The sequence below is a fragment of the Phocoena phocoena genome, chromosome 1, assembly GCF_963924675.1.
Source record: "Phocoena phocoena chromosome 1, mPhoPho1.1, whole genome shotgun sequence".
NCBI lineage: Eukaryota > Metazoa > Chordata > Mammalia > Artiodactyla > Phocoenidae > Phocoena > Phocoena phocoena.
This window is the reverse complement of record NC_089219.1, coordinates 20,745,103-20,762,627: the sequence shown is the minus strand read 5'-3', so window position 1 is coordinate 20,762,627 and position 17,525 is coordinate 20,745,103.

Below are 17,525 nucleotides of genomic sequence, written 5' to 3'. Positions count from 1 at the left end.
AGCTCTTCCTGGAAACTCCCGCCTCGGGGAGCCAGGAGAGCCCGGCCGGGGGGGAGGGGAGCGGAGGGGGACGCACACGCCCCCTGTCCCGGGGGAGGACTCCGCGCCCCCGCCCTCCTCCCCGCGGGGAGGGGAGGGAAGGCGCGAGAGGGGGAGGGGAGGGCGCGGGGCAAGGAAAGGGGGGGGGTGGGGGCGGCTTCCCGCCCCACCCTACCCCCGCCTCGAGAACAACGGGTTCCCGCTGCTGCCCCCTGCCGCCCACAGAGCCCCGCACCCCGCGGTCCTGCCCAGCCCCTAGAGGGGCGTCGGGGGAGCCGCAGCCTCCGGGGCCGTGGGAACCCGAGCCGAGGCTTATAAGAACTGACCGGTTTCCTGTCAGAAAACTTCCAGTTACTTTAGAGAAGCCCTTTGGGCCAACTTGGTCCTAGCCGGAACTGGCCACATTTCACTACAGCCCGGTGACCTCCCTTCTACTTTAAAACAACGGGGAATAATCTTGGGGGAAGCAGTCGGTTGGTAAAACCAAGAGCAACACTACGTTGCACCGCTCTGACTCAAAGGAAATTAAAATACTGATTGTGGGGAATTTTTAAAGGACTACCAACAGAAGGGACTCGGGTTTTTGAAGTGAAAGCTTTTTTCCCTTCTGTATGTACACAAAGATTTAAGTCATGAGAGTTTATTACAGCAGTACATCTGCTTGTAAGCGTACTTGAGTTTGTGGTTTAAAAAAACCTTCCTGAACTTTTTAAAAGAGAGGGGTTTGTTTCCGAATCCAACAGGAAAAAAACCAATTCGAAAAAGCCTAAAAAAGTTCAGTTAGAATAGCAGCCACATTTCAACATTTCCCAGATTTTGCAATATTAAACTGTGAGGGTTTGTGCCAAATTTTAAGGCAAGAATTCTTGCTGCCAAATTACAAATTTCTCAAAATGAGGGGTGTTCAACCGAATTGCTGCCAGACCCCATAAACAGGCACTAACAGCACTGCTATAATTACACCTTATTATCTCTCTCGCAGCCTTATTTGATTCACTGCCGGATAAAAATCTTCATCCCGGGTGTCACTAGCTGGCCTTTTTCTGAGGCTGAACAATCACACACCTCCCATGCCTCAGTTCCTCCAACGCCTCTTTAGCTGTACAGCCAGTCGCCTTCTAGTTCATTCTTTATGGTCCATCTCTTCCAAAAATGCAACCCAATCAGATAGGTTATTTTCACCCCAGCTTCCCTAGAGACTAAGAAATGAAGAAGATGAAAACAAATTTATCAGAGTTACTCACAAGAAAAATTTCTTCTTTGAAGAAAAGGATTTAGGCCAAGAAACCAAATTTGTTGTTTAACTCGAGCCCCCTGCGGGGATTTAGCATAGTGGGTTGAATGCAGTTAAACCAGCTTAATCACTTTCTTTGTTCTGGGCTCTTTGCATTTATTTAATGTTGTATTTTAACATGATTTGACACAACCTAAACAAATTTCTTCTGTTAGTGTAGAGTCTACACTGTGGACCGTGTAACGTAACCAACCATAGCTCTCTGTGGAAACTTTGACGTTTTTGTAGAATTCTGTACTAAACTGCTATATGACTAAGACTAAAAAAGTGGGGGGTTGGTGGGGGAGGGGTGGGGAGGAAGTCATGTTTTCTTTTTTTTTTTTAATCCAGAGATTTTAAAAACACAAACGCGTGGCCATTGTAGACCACTTAATTCTTTGGTAAGATCTATAGCTCCACAGCCCTTTCTAGGAGCCTTTACTCATTCTTGTCTGGAAGTGGGTTTGTTTATTTGTTTGTTTGTTTCAATAGGGAAAAAAGGAAGAGAGCATGCTGGATCTCATGCCCAATAGATTCTAATTCTTCTAGCCTTTACTCTCTCTCTTAAATAACAATTCTACCCTGCTTCTCACCAGCCCCAGATTGAGGGGCATTCATTCACAAATGACTCTTGAGCTTCCTTCTGAGTGTCTGCTTCCTTATAAAGCCAAAATCTCAATACTAAGACTCAATGAATTAAGGCTTGTAAAGATTCAGGCAGAAAACCTAAGTGCCTGGGAGAAATAATCTCTTTTCTGTTCTAACTTTAAATTATTTTGCAACGTGCAGGAATAATAATATCTGTCCTTTACTGTGTGCGAGACAAGCACTCTTCTAAGCTTTTTCCATGAATTAACTCCTTACAACAGGCCCAAGAAGTGGGTACGATTGTTGCCACTGTTCTACAGATGAGGAAATTGAGTCATAGAAGTTAAGTAACTGGCACAGGATCATCCAGGCTGGAACCTAGAGAACTAGGATTTAAACCCAGGCTGTTTCCATTGTGCTTCTCATCATCCAAGCTGGTTATCAGCTCGACTGTCCATAAAGTGAAGAGTCATCATTAATTCATCATCTTTTGCTTTCAGAGTGTCCCCTTTATGACCAAGTCTTGGGCTATGCTTTTTCCTCTGGAACTCCAGTAGAGTGAAATTGTTGAGATCTGCTTAGGAAAAACATTCCCAAAGCAGATTACTCTCTTGGAAGGCAGCCTCAGACTGTCAGCATATGCATTGTAAATGCTAACCAGGACAGACACATCCAGCCTCACCAGATTCAGAAAGAAGCAACATGGTTAGAAAGTGATTTGGATTCTCTGATGTTGGAACAGGTAGAAACAAGGAGATGAAGTGGGAAGAGATAAGGCAATGGAAACTGAGAGAAAATAAATGTAACATATGTGCACAGGGAGAGAGCAGTCTGACACTGCAAAGAATGAGGATCAAGGTCACGCAGAAAAGAAATGTATGGGCATGTTATGAGAAAACTAGAAGAAGAACATAAACATGAAAACCAAGTACATAACAAGGAGAGGTAGTGGGGAGTCAGGTTGGTTTTTTCCACATATGGAGCTTCAGATGAATTAAATACAGTTTTAGGCTGGATTAATAGAAATATAGCAACTGGAACAGGGAAAGAAAGAGCTCCATTTCATTCTATGTTAGACCACATCTAAGTAATGTGTTCACTTTTAGAGGGAGGGAGGTAATAAAGACAGCAACCAACCAAGATAGTGAGGAGACTTGAAACCTTGGCTTGCAAGGAAGAATTGAAGAATTCATAAGTGACAGAAGAGCCATCTTGAAATACCTGAAGAGCTATTGTATAAAAAAAGAATTAGGCTTGTCCTGGGAGGCTCCAAGATTCTAGAACTGATGGTTAGGAGCTTTAGCTCAGAATACAGAAGAAGTCATGTAAACATGAAATAGATTGTCTTAGAATGTAAGAAGCTCCATGTCCATCACTAGAAGCATTCCAAATACATGTGGTGGCTGGACTGTACAATGTTGAGGTGCCTTTCATCCTTGCTACCATTCACTTAGACACTGTGAAAAGGGGGAAAACAATATAACCCACCTCATTTGTTTGTTGAAAAGCACTTAGCACATAGTGATAAGTGATAGCACTCACTAAAAGTCAGCTGATAATAACATCCCTGAAGTTCTAAGATTCAGGATTTCTAAATTTATCAGTGGGCAATTATTTAAGTCTTGTGTTTATAGATCACTTCTTTGGCATTATCAGTACTATCCTGAATGATGGCTTGGGTATCAACTGTCACCTTTAGGAGATCTTGGTGCAACTAAAACTTATTTAGTAGCATCAAGGGGCAATATTGTGAATTCTCCACCACGAGGATCTTTAAAATTGAATTGTAGTACCACACAGCAATTCCAGAGACAAACAACACAGTAAGATAATGTGGGGTGACTGTAGGAAGTGTGGATAAAATAAAATTAATAAAATATGGCAGACCGAGAGAAGTCAAGCAGTACAGCTTTGTTTTGATGGTTGAAAAGCAATGGCAGCTGAGGTCAGCCTTGCATCTCACGTATAAGAGCCAGGTGAGATGGCTCATCTTGAGGAAAACATGTCATGAAACCAACTGGGAAAGCTGGGTACAGAGACAAAGACAAGCCAACTAGTGAGCTGGTTACCTGCTCACCCCAGGAAAGTAGTTTGGTAAAGACGTTGCTATTTCATGTAGAATAAGGCTGACCTCAGCCGCATCTTCAAACAAAAAGAAAGCATACATGACTGTTAAAAGGGACAATGAAGCTGTCTTAGCAATCAGACTTACTTAAATTCTTCTTTCCTCCAACCAAAAAGGGAAAATGGAAAGGAGACAGGACTGCCGCAGAGTAGGACAATACTGGAACTAAAATCCCAGCTCTGCCTCTGCTAGCTGAGCAACTAGAGCAAATGACTTCACCTTTCTAAGCCTCAGTTTTCTCATCTGTAGAATGGGAATAATAATAACACACACCTCATGGCATTGTTGTGAGGATTATATATTACCAGTAAAATATAGTTAGGACAATGCCTGACACATAGTGCCTAATATATTACCAGAATAAATGTTACTGGGGAAGCAGGGAAGAAGGTTTGGCCGTCTTAGTATCTGTGATATAGATTCTGCCATATAGAGATAGTGACATTATACAAAGGGAATGAAGAGCCATGACCACTGCACAACCCTCTCATCTTAGGTGGTCACTAAAGGGCCTAAAGCTAAGAACTTGTGTAACTTATAGGAGAAAGCCAGCTGGAATGGAATTGCAAGTGTCCTTGCTCCAGATGCAAGGTAAATGATTTCCCTTTTCTCTCCTTTGGTTCTGCTTTTCTTTTCATGCTTTAATCATTTTGACACCAAGCTGTACAAAAGTAATTTAAAATTAACATGTCTGACACTTGGAAGCTAGCAGAACCTGATTCTGAACCCTGCCCCCTCTCCAGGGCAGCCAAAAGTCTTCTTTGATTGGCTACTGGTCCTGCAGCAGCTGATGAAGGGCCCAGGAAAACACATCCAACAATTAATTTGCTAATTTAGTTTTCTCTTTAATTTGAAACCAGAAAATCCTCAATCACCCAAGAGCTTGGCTTTCTGGCTTGAGCATCGGCTTCTGAAACTTCCTTTTCAGTAGCGAGCAAAGAAACAGAAGAGAAAGGGAGAAAGCTTACCTACTTAGGTACATACCATACCTCCTGTGCCCTTCTATCTTCACAATGGTTTTCTATAGGATCACAGTTCGCAACTCCTTTCACCAGGAGAATTGGGAACAAAACATTAATACTCAGTGTAGGTAAACTGCTTCATGAGTTACAAGGAATTTCCAGGCCAATATGTGTTCATAATTTAGAAAGCTACCTTAGGGTTACAGACAGACCCAGATGGGTGTCTAGCATTAGAAGCAAGCATCGCTCTGAATTTTGAAGCAGCTTTCAGGTTCCCTGGGAACTTTGCTGCTGATTTCAAAAGGAAGAGGCAAAGGGAATTTGTATCAGAGATTGAAAAGATTTGTATTGGAGAGTTGGGTGAGAAGAAAGACACAAGTTTTTTCCCACAGATCCCTCTGATAGCTTGCTCTTGCTGGAGAGAATCTCAGAATTAAGAGGCAGAGGGGTAGGCTTAACCCTCGAGTATGCACCAGAACCCATACCCTTTCTGCCACTCAGAGTGGATTTTGCTCAGTTGGTGGTTTAATTTTACTCCCAGTTTCCCCACCTCAGGCAGGTTAAACTCTTCTGCCTGACTTCCAATACCTTCTGTAATCTAACCTCACCCTACCTATCAATCCCTGTTTCTAACTCTTCATCAAAGTGTATTTTCTAATTTGGCCAGACTCAATGTTCTGAAAACATGCTGCTATGTTCCTGCTTCTGAACCTTTGTTCATTTCGCCACTGATTTTCCCCGCACATGCTCCTCTCCCCCTTATTTAAATCCTATCCAAACCTCAAGGCCCACCAAGATATTATTTCCTCCATTCAATTTTCCCCACCACTAACTTCTCCCCGTCTGTCTTCACATTGGTAACATTTATATAACGTACCACATGTTGACCACTCTGATGAAACCGTATTCAGTTATTTCTTATCTCAGTTCTAACTTTCCATGTAAACTGTCAAGTTCTGAAAGCCAGGGTCCATATCATATACTTCCTTGGTATCCCAAAATGGCCATCCATGATAATCATCAGTGCTTGTTTAAAAACACAGATTATCAGGTTGTACCCTCCCTGAGATTCTGTTTTGTTAGGTCACAGATGGGACCCAGGAGTTTGTATATTTTACAAGTGCTTCAGGTATAGCCAGTCCCTGATAGTAGTTAGAGAATCACTGCTCACAGCACATGGCATGGCAGTCACTCAACTTGACTATGAACATTTGGGTATAAACTACAGTATATGTAGTTATTAATGTCACATGGTGACCTAATTGATGGGCACTCCGACTGCCAAATGTACACCTCAGGGCACAGGTTTGGAGGCAGATAATCTGGTTTATCTTTGGTGGCATCAGTTTGGTATGTTTAGAATCCAGATCTCTCTCCACCTTATGATCTCTTTGTAATTACAATGACAGAGATTAGGTTGATTGAACTGATGGAATTGTAGCTGGTTAGAAACATTCCCATCTTCATTGCCCATCCTCTTCAATCAGTTGCAATCTATAGTATTTGTTTGTGGAGTACTATTTAGGGGCAAGGGGACTTTGGTGTGTGAAAAAGCTCCAGGCACAACTGCAAAATTCGTAAAATACCCCATATCCTAAATCCAACTCAAGTGTTAAATGATGAAGGATTAACCTGTGATCCCCTCCTGGGGTATTTGTGTTTCAGAGGGAATCCTCTGGAAGTGAGAGGAGGGGATTATCTTAATGACTCCCAATCTTATGTGACAGGCAAGCCCCCAGAGCCCAAGATTTGGGTGTGCATTTTCTTAGCAGATGAGCCCCTGGGCACCCCTCTGCTTCTTCCTGTACTCTACCATCTTCCGTAAAGTAAACAGTGACCGTAAAAGTTTACAATCATTGTTCTCAGAGCTGAGAACAGTTTAAATGTGGACATGTTGGTCTGCTGTGGCTGGTGTTAGAAGAAGCATCTGAGTCAGAGTCCCATCGCTGTTTTGACAAAACACCATATTCTGGATTTTTCACATTCTTACATTATTAAATTCAAAAGAGAAAACCCTTGAAGTCTTCTTTTATTCGTCCAACAAATGTTGATCTAGTGCCAAGTACTGTCCTATATTCTAGAGATACAGTAATGAACCGATAAAACTCATGGGGGTTACATTATAGTGAAGAACAGGGGTGGTGAAGGGCAAGATATAAACTAAATAAATAATTATATTTTAAATGATGAATGCTGTGGAGAAAAAAATAATCAGAGAATGGAAATGAGAAGTGTTGGGGGAAGGGTTAATTTTTTTTTTTTTTTCTTCCTTTTTTGCGGTACGCGGGCCTCTCACTGTTGTGGTCTCTCCCGTTGCGGAGCACAGGCTCCGGACGCGCAGGCTCAGCGGCCATGGTCACGGGCCCAGCCGCTCCGCGGCACGTGGGATCTTCCCGGACCAGGGCATGAACCCGTGTCCCCCGCATCGGCAGGCTGACCCTCAACCACTGCGCCACCAGGGAAGGCCGGAAGGGTTAAATTTTAAATCCAATGGACAAGGACGTTCTGAGAGGATGTCATTGGAGTAAAGACCTAAAGGAGGTGAGGAAGCAAGCCATGTAGATATCTGGGAAAAGAAAATTCCCAATAACTGGTTTAATACCTCTCAAATCATAGATTAAGAGTTAAGTCTTGCAAATTCCAACCAAACTCTAGTGCCTTTGCTAAATGCACAATAACTTCCCCTTGAAAGTTATTCAGTCCCCAAAACTATAAAGTCTTTTAAGGCTTAGTTGAAAATTTTGTATTGAAAAGCAAAAAAAAAAATGTTTCCCGAAAGCCAAACAGTGCTACTGTAGTCACTTAGAGGCATGGGAGTCCACCCAGAAACCAAACAAACCAACAAATAGTTTCTTGTAATTTTCAGCTGAAAGATTCATGTTAATTAATTACTTTAATTTAAAAAACATTATTCACATAAACCATTAGACATTGGATTTTAAATGGATTATTTGTTTTTAAAAAATGAAAAATAGTTCTTCTCATTTGGTTCTCAGAACAAATTGTGATATAGACAAAACAGGTATTATGCTCAGTTTACACATGAGGATGCTAAGGCTCAGAGAGATTAAGTGCCTTGCCTTAGGTCACACAGCTAATAAATGGTTGAGCCAGTGTTAAAACTCAGGTCTTTTGATTCTAAATCCCATGTTTCTTCCCTCTATCATAGCTACCATTTCAGTTCCAAAATTAGGAAAACAGCTACAGCACAGTATTTACTTACAGAATTTAAGCAACCTCTAGATGCCCTGTGAAACCACATCTGTCATATAAAAGAGAGAAATAACAACAGTATATTGGAAAAGCTAGCTGTGAAGTTAAACTTAAAACCAAAAGGGCAGATAGCTGGCACCAGTTCCTAAGGCCTAAGTCTTAAAGGCTGGAAGTCTAAATCACAGCAGAAATATTATACCTTTCTACCACTGGGCTCTGGTACAAGAAATGCTTTCCACCTAGGGCAGAGTAGATGCTGAGAAGGAGCACAATGTTCCATTAAGTCCTAAAATTTATCAATACCCTAGTTCAGGCAAAAGAAGATATAGATAAAGAAGTGGTTATATTTCTGGAATTTGGTTCTTTCCCCTCATTTCCAAAACTACTCTAGTCAGGGCCCTTGTCACTTATGTCTCATATTTCTGTAAAAGCCTACTATCTGGTTCTCCCACCCCTGTTTCTCCCCTTTCCTTGACCTCTTTCCCAAACCCTTATTTTACATTCTTCAGTACTGTCACTCTTTTGCATAAAAACCTTTAATGACTCCAAAATATAGTTCATTTCAAGAAAATAAGATTCAGTCTAGCATTCAAGATGTTATCTAACACAACTTATTAAAACTGACACAAGATGAAGTAGAAAATGTGCATTGCCCTGTATCTCTTAAAGAAATTGAATTTGTTATCAAAAATCTTCCCTAAAGTAAGCTCTGGGCCCAGATGGTTTCACTGGCAAATTCTATCAAACATTTAAGGGAGAAGTAACACCAATCTTACACAAATTCTTTTAGAAAATAGATGAGGAGGGAATAGTTCCAGCTCATTCGACCTTATATAGCCAATCTGATCTTTGGTACTCCTGCCCAACCACTGAAAACTATGCATGTTTCCTAATTATCTTCCACACAACATGACGTTTGCCTTTGCTGACAGTTTTCGCCTTTTTTGCGATTCCCTCCCCACTCCCTTTGCCTATAGAAGTACTTTGGAAGGATAAGAGTGAGGATTCTTAGATGATCTGAAACTTAGGTTTATTCTTTTGTCACCTGCCTCTAAAGACAAGAACAGCCTTGAGAAGTGAGCAGAGAAAATAAAACAAACCACTGTTAGTACTGTACATAGACGTTAAGCCCAGCACAGTGTACACCAAGGAAGAGTCAAGGGCTTTTCTGATTCAACAAAGGGGAGTTTTTCCGCTCAGCAGTGAAATGCAATATAGAACTATGCAAAATGCAGAAAAAAATGAGACTTTTTTTCGAAGAACAGAAACAGAATACCAATAAGAGTTTCACATGTCCCTCAGCTTTTCAGCAAACATTTCTTGAGAGCTTACTAGGAGCCAAGATTTTGCCAGACATTGTGTATACACTTGGTGGTCCCTGCCTTCATGGAACTTACAGTCTAGTGGAAAAGACAGACAATCAACAGGTGAACAGAATTATAAAGGGGTGTGTTGTAATTAAGTTTTCTGAATGAAAAGAACCCCCCCACCCGCCTATTTTTTGGTCTTGCTAAACAGCTTGATGGTATCTTAGTTCCCCAACCAGGGATTGAACCTGGGCCCTGGCAGTGAAAGCACTGAATCCTAACCACTGGACTGCCAGAGAATTCCCAGAACAAACTCTGAAAGAAAGAATAATGGTGGGAACCTATTTTAAAATTGATGGTCAGGAAAGGTCACTCTGAGGAAGTAAAGTTTCCTGCGGGATGAGAAGGCACCAGCCACTCTGGTGAGGGTCATTGCAGGCAGAGAGAAGGGAGTGCGTGATAGTTCTGAAACTGGAAAGTTGTTAAGTTCTCTTAGCAGCCGGACAGAAGGTCAATGTGGCTGGTGGGTTGGACAGGTAGTTGAGGCCAGGCCATGATGGGTCTTCCTGGTTTTGGAAGGAGTTTGAATTTTATTCTAAATATAGTGGAGCCCTTGGAGGATAATAAGTTAATGAAGAGAGAATTGAGAAGACCCCAGATCCATGATATTTCAAGAGACATTATTTGCTCCCAGATTCAACTGACATTTATTGAATATTTCTGTGCCAGGTACTTGTCTCAGCATTTTAATATCCCATTCAGTTCTCACCGTAGACCTGTAAATGAGGTATTACATCATTATCACTTTCTCACTTATAAAGAAACTGATGGGGGCTTCCCTGATGGCACAGTGGTTGAGAGTCCGCCTGCCAATGCAGGGGACACGGGTTCGTGCCCCGGTCCGGGAAGATCCCACATGCCGTGGAGCGGCTGGGCCCGTGAGCCATGGCCGCTGGGCCTGTGCATCTGGAGCCTGTGCTCCGCAACAGGAGAGGCCACAACAGTGAGAGGCCCGCATACCGCAAAAAAAAAAAAGAAAGAAACTGATGCTCAGAGAGATGCAGTGACTTGCCCAAGATTATACAAGCCCAAAGCTATGGATTTGAAATTTAGTCTCACCTCTGCTTCGAGGCCCCTGCTCATTCCGCCAGATTATCTGATAGTTGCTCAGGCCCAGACATCCACAGAATCCTTGACTCATTTCTATTTCTCCTATAACCCCCCAACCCCACGCTGATATCCATCAGCAACTCCTGGTACATTTACCTCTAAAATCTAACCACTTGTCGCCACCTCCACTGCTGCCATTCTGACCTGAACCACCATTGTTTTGTGCCTAGATTCCTGCAATTGCCTCCTAACTGTTCTCCCTGCTTCTGCCCTTGCACTCCTATCTTCTTTTTTCTACACATCAGCCAGAATAAACCTTTTAAAACATATAATATAGTGAAACATAAATCATTCCTCTAGTGACTTCCCATGTCACTCAAATAAAAGCCTATAATGACTTCCAAGACCTTACAAAGTCTGCTCCCTGCACTCCCACTCCCCTGTCCTATCTTTTAAGTCTCTCCCTGGCTCGCTCTATTCAGCTACACTAGTCTCCTTCGACAAGGAAACTCTTGTCTCAAGGCCTTTGCATTTGCTGTAACTTCCACCAGGAAATCTCTTCCCTGTCGTATTTGTAAAGCTTCCTCCATTCTTTTATGTCTTAGTTCAGGGAGTCCTTTCTGATTACCCTTTATAAAATAAATAACTCTGTCCAAACCATAATCCCCATCTCCCTTAACTCTGCTGTCTGATTCTCCATAACCCTTATCACCATGAGGTAGACTGTATGTTTACTTGTTTATTGTTTGCCTCCTCCCACCCTTCAGAATGTAAGTTCCATGAGGACAGGGACTTTATTTTCTGTTCTTAGAACACAGTTTTCAGCTCCTAGAACACTGCCTGGCTCGATGAATAGAGGTAGGTGACTAAAGAACAGAGCCTATCTGTTCAATGACTGAATGAACAGAAAGACAAAGTCATTCTCCTGAGGATGGGAAAGCAGTTTGTAAACTAGGAAGTGATGTAGAGGTTTATTTCTTCCAGTTGGTTCTTTGGTTTCTAAGCCTTAAGATTCACTTCTGAAAGCCTTGACTAAATTGAGTGGACCCAAGTAATCTTGGTTTATGCAGTGCTGACTACCAGTGACATAGGCTACCAGTGACATAACTGGGTATCTCCAGGGAGCCCAGTCTTGCCCCACTTGCCTTCTCTGGTTCATTGGCAAAGCTAGTAAGGACCCCTTCTCTCTTCTAAGATACCCTTATATACCTTTGGCTTTTTAGAGTTTTTATTGTAGGCAATGGGAGTGATGGTTGGTCCCTATCTGTGGTTGGGATTCCATACAGGGAAAGTCATTCAATTAAATCAAGCAGTACTGAATTCTTAATTGACACAAATGAGACAGACAGACAGCTGGAGGAGTGGGGGGAGGGACAGGGAGCAGGTGCTCTGCATAACAGAGAAAGAAGAGGGGCAGAATATAAATTGAGCTCACTTGTAAGTCTAGGTTTTGTACTACAAGAAAGGTAAGTTTGCCACAGCTTACTTTACATACAGCAGAAAGGATCCAGTGGTGTCTTTGCCAAGGATAAGGCAACAGGCTCCTAATGCTTGTGCCATTTTGGCTGCCCTGCTGGCCAAAGTCGGCCTCTTGTCAGGTACTGTCATTCATGAGAATCCCTCTGGAAAGCCCAGGTTTTTCCCAGATAACTTTATCAGATAATGTTTGAATAAAAGAAACCACTTTTTAAACTCCATTTTTCAAACAAAGGGATTCTTAACACCTGAGTTAGGAAGGTGAAGGAAAGGCTGTTTCCAAATCGTCAAGTCAAATGCCAGACATAGGGGCATTCCTGCAGAGAAGGCATGTCCCTTGACAACTCTGGAATTTCCCTGAGAATGTTGGGGGCATTTTTCCTCTCAGCCCCCTCTTGATCGGGGCTTTGACTCCCCAGCTCAGACAATTCTTCTCTGTATCCATGGGAATTGCTCCCGTAATTAGCAGTGTCTCCTGCCTGGAACACAGACAAGTAAATGTTCAAACCTGGCAGCTGATCCTGGGAAGGAGAGCTGATTAAATCTTTCCTGTTGAGAGGCACCTCTTTGATTTGAATGTGACACCTACATCCTCCACCTCAGGTTTGTCTGAGGGAAGCCGTTTCATCCATACCTTCGTAACCGGAGATCGTGATATTTAAAGACACATTTAATCTTACAAAGAGCCCACTGGTTTCCTAAGTCAAGTGACTTAGGAAAAAGCACAGTTTTCCCCCTTCTCCCCTCTCCTGGCCACTTCTCCACAAAACACCACCCTGTATTTGGTATGATGAAAGCCCCTACTGCACAGGGCTCAGCAAATGCCAGGGGCCTTGAGAAATAAAAGGAGTTCAGAACACCACTAAATACCCATAAGTATTAACTACAAATGGAAGAGTGAAAGAGTGGGCAAACTATTTCTTTAGAAGTTTTAGTAAGACAGGCTGGAACCATCAAGCCCCTAAGTGAATACTCTTGGTGATATTCTGTTCCAGAAAAGCTTTCTATGGGAGGAGGTGTATTCTTATCTGGATGTAGCTAGGATTATGTACTATCATTCAAATGTGTTCAGGAGAGACAATATCCATTTTCTTCTGACATCAAGGCAGCCTTTTAAGTCTATCCAGATTTATTTTGGTTAGTGCAATAAAAAAGCCAGGTTGGAGAATTATGTCTAACAACCGCCACAAAAAAAGCCATTGTATGCTTAAAGTTTCCTACTGGAAGCCTGCTTTTAAAGCAGTTTGCTACTCCACAATTCCAGTCACTTCACAGTATTTGCATTCAGGCAGGTTGGCTGTAAACAAAGCAAATTTGCTTCACAGGAAACAGCCCTAAACCTACTCTCTCAAGACAAAAGTTTTTCTTAGCAATGTTTTCTACATGGCTCTGGTGAAGGGCCATTCACTTACCTCCAACCTCTTTCTCCTGGGAGACAAAGACACCTTTGGGCTGCAGTGACACAGGAGAGTTAGAATCAGATTTGTTATCAACATTGCAGCCTTCAATTTCAGTAAGAGCCTGAATCTGTCTATTCCAACTACAGGAAGGCAGTCTTTATAACCCCTGGAGCACTTGGCCAATTATGCACCTGCAAATATACCATACAGGACATTTCAGGTTCCTAAGCACTTTGAAAACTGATACTAAAACAGTCTCAAGGGATCCTATCACCCACCTCAAATAATAGCTGCTTTGGAATCTGTTGTTGGCACCAGAAAGAGTCCTCTGAAGTCATTCTAAAGCCATTTTTATTGTGCATTTTCAAACAAAGAACCTCACCAAAAGAACTTGTGTTACAAAATCAGGGTAGAAAGTCAAACTCATCTAAGAGTCAATTACCCTGGCAATTTTGTGAAGGGATGGGAAATAAGGGCTAGGGGAGAGGATTGTGGGGAGGGAGTGGGATTAGCTTTATAAAATCCCCTGTGTGAGAAGTGTGTTCCCATTGACTCTAAGCTCTAACAATTACAACAGAAGGGCCTCTGTGACTTTCTGGCTATAAACTTTTTATGATTATTAACTGGGGAAATCTAGAATATGTGGTATTTTAACAATCGGCTTTCAACCTCCATTTGCTTCTTTCCGAGAAATTTGTTTTTTTCACAGAGTGTAGTAATAACCTAAGGTTCAGAACTTATGTTGACTACCTGATATTCCTTGCTGAAAAGCCACCTTCTTACATATCTTACTTTCAATAAAGAGGCAGATGCCCTGCGTGCTGTTTATCTCCGGAAAGAAATACATGTGGGAAAAAAAGCGATTTTCTTCTTGCAATTAAATTGTCATGACCACCTGTTGTGGGATTATCCTGCCATCTGCTGTTCAAAAGAGAAACAACAGCAGAGAAACAGGTTGAACGAGCTACAATGTCCCTCAGTTGATGAAGGGTTTCAGTACAGTTAAAATCTTCGTTCTTTTAAGGTATCACTGTCTGTTTTTATTATTGTGAGGGAGAGCAAAACTGCTGATGGAGGGCCCAAGAAATGGGGTACAATCCTTTCTGAAAACAATTGGCATTATTGTTTCGAGTCATAAAATTTTTTTTTTTAAAAACATCTTTATTAGAGTATAATTGCTTACAATGTTGTGTTAGTTTCTGCTGTATAACAAAGTGAATCAGCTATACGTATACATATATCCCCATATCCCCTCCCTCTTGCGTCTCCCTCCCACCCTCCCTCTCCCACTCCTCTAGGTGGTCGCAAAGCACCGAGCTGATCTCCCTGTGCTATGTGGCTGCTTCCCACTAGCTATCTATTTTACATTTGGTAGTGTATATATGTCAGTGCTACTCTCTCACTTCATCCCGGCTTACCCTTCCCCCTCCCCGTGTCCTCAAGTCCATTCTCTACGAGTCATAGAATGTTCTTTTCCTTGACTTATTCATGCCACTCCTAGAAACGTCTTCTAATTGATGAATCCAAAATTCAGAAAAATCCATGTGTGTAAAGATGTTTATCACAATGATCATGTTATATTGAAAAAAAATTTTAAAGAAGCAACTCAAACGTCCACCAACTAGCAAATGTTTAGAACCACCTACTTGGTGGAATATTCTGAAGCTATTATAAATACTTATATTAAAAATTAGTGACATGATATAGTGTTTATATTATAATACCAAATGAAAATAAAACAGATTAAAAGGGCAGATTAAAACCTAAGCATGAAAAATAAGTATTTGGGGGGAAAAAAAACCACACCAAAATATTACCAGTAGCTCTTCGTGAGGCCATGAGGGACTAAACATTTTTTCCTACTTTTTAGTCTTTTCCAGTTGTCTTTAATCAGCATGGAGGAAAAACTTATTTCCCCTAAAAGATGACTGGGTTCTAATTCCATATTTTACTAAAACATCGAAGAAACAAACCCTGTGTGACCATGGCCAACTCACTTCAGCTCTCTGGGGCTCAAGCCTTTCATCTGTCAGTTGCTTCCCTCCTTTCCCAGAGTTGTTTGAGGATCAACCCAATAATGGATGTGAAAGAACTTTGAAGAGTATGATATGTCATATGATTTATTATTAATAATTTACTTTGTTTACAGGTTCTCCCCAATCTTACCCATATCCCTGGTTTCTTCTCTGGGATTAATAGGGAAATTATAAAAACTTTTATTTCCCCTCACTCTTGGCAAAATAATAATTTATAATCTTGGTAAAAGACACCACTCTCCACCCTATAATCCAAGTCTATGGGTGTGTCCCTTGAGCTCTTGATTTGGCCACTGTAATTGTCTCCCATCTGACCTCTCTGTCTGGTCTCTCTTCCCCCGCGGCATCGCTTACACCACTGCCAGCCAGAGTGAGCATTCTAAAATACAAGGTTGGGCTTCCCTGGTGGCGCAGTGGTTGAGAGTCCGCCTGCCGATGCAAGAGACGTGGGTTCGTGCGTTCGTGCCCCGGTCACGGAAGATCCCACATGCCGCGGAGCAGCTGGGCCTGTGAGCCATGGCCGCTGAGCCTGCGCGTCCGGAGCCTGTGCTCAGCAACGGGAGAGGCCACAACAGTGAGAGGCCCGCGTACAGCAAAAAAAGTAATAATAGTAAAAAAAATAAAATAAAATACAAGGTTGATCAAGCCATTCCCCAGCTCAGAATCTTTCAACACCTCCCACTGCCTTATGGGATTAAGCTCAAACTCCAGGCTATTTCACACCTCTGTGATTTGCCAGGGATGCCCTTTCTCACTATCTGCCTGACAAACTCCTCGCCATCTTTTGGGACTCTGTTTAGGCATCAGCCCCTCTTGAGACCTTTCCTGACACCCGGCTCCATAGAATTGGCCACACCCTCCTTTGTACCAGTGGCTCCCTTCCCCACCACACTTTAGTAACGTACTTATCACATAGTCAGGTAATTTTCTATTATTTCCTTATCTGACTCCCTTATTGGATTAAAAGCTCCTTGTTTACGAATCTTTTATCGAGGTGTATATCCCAGCACCTAGTACTGTCTCTGGTTTATAGTAGAAGTTTTATAAATACTTGCTGAATAAAGAATTCATCTAACATTTTGTTTATTTATTTATTTCAGCCACACCATGCAGCTTGCAGGATTTCAGTTCCCCGACCAGGGACTGAACCGGGCCATGGCAGTAAAAGCCTGGAATCCTAACCACTAGTTCACCAGGGAACTCCCACATCTAGCATTTTAATTTCCAGAAGGCTTTCATTATAATGTTCCATTTGATCCTGGTAAATGGCAAAGCAAGGATTTGAACCCAGGTTTTCTAAAGGGAAGAAAAAAACCCAAACCCTGTGGCAGATACTGTTCTTGCTCATCCCAGATCGTCTTAGATCTCTTGCCACTTCCTCCCCACCTCCCTTGGCTGCTGTTTGCTTTTGTTTCCAATAACCAGTACCTGTGCCTCTTCTGAGGAGGATGGTCTTCTGGCTACCAGAATAGCATTGATTCTTCTCTCTTCCCTAGTCTCTAGCAAATGACTAACTGGATATGGGAATTTGCAAACCCAGTTTACTTGTCTGCAGTAGAGTTTATACTACTGAGTTCCCTAAGGGATTAAGCTACCCTCTCTGGGACTGCCTGAAATCTCATTTTTGCTTGGCTTCTTCTCCTTCCTTGCCCTGCTTCCCCTGTGCCCTTACTGGCTTCTTGGAAGACTTCCTTAATTAATCTCCTATCCAGGAATCATTGTCTCAGTGTCTGCTTCTAAGGTTCCCAAAGCATCCAACTAAGCATGTCCTTAGTTCCTACTATATGTTAAAACCTGTTAGGTGCTCTTACAAAAGCTAGATTATTTATACTTCACAAACTCTCTGTGAATGAAGTACATGTATTTAATTTTTTTATATACCTCAATAAACAGGGTCAGAGAGGCTGGGTAATTTATCCAAGGTCACACAGCCATTGGAAGAGTCAGAAGTTGAACCTAGTTGCTTTTACTCCAAAGACATGTCCTTTCCACTAAG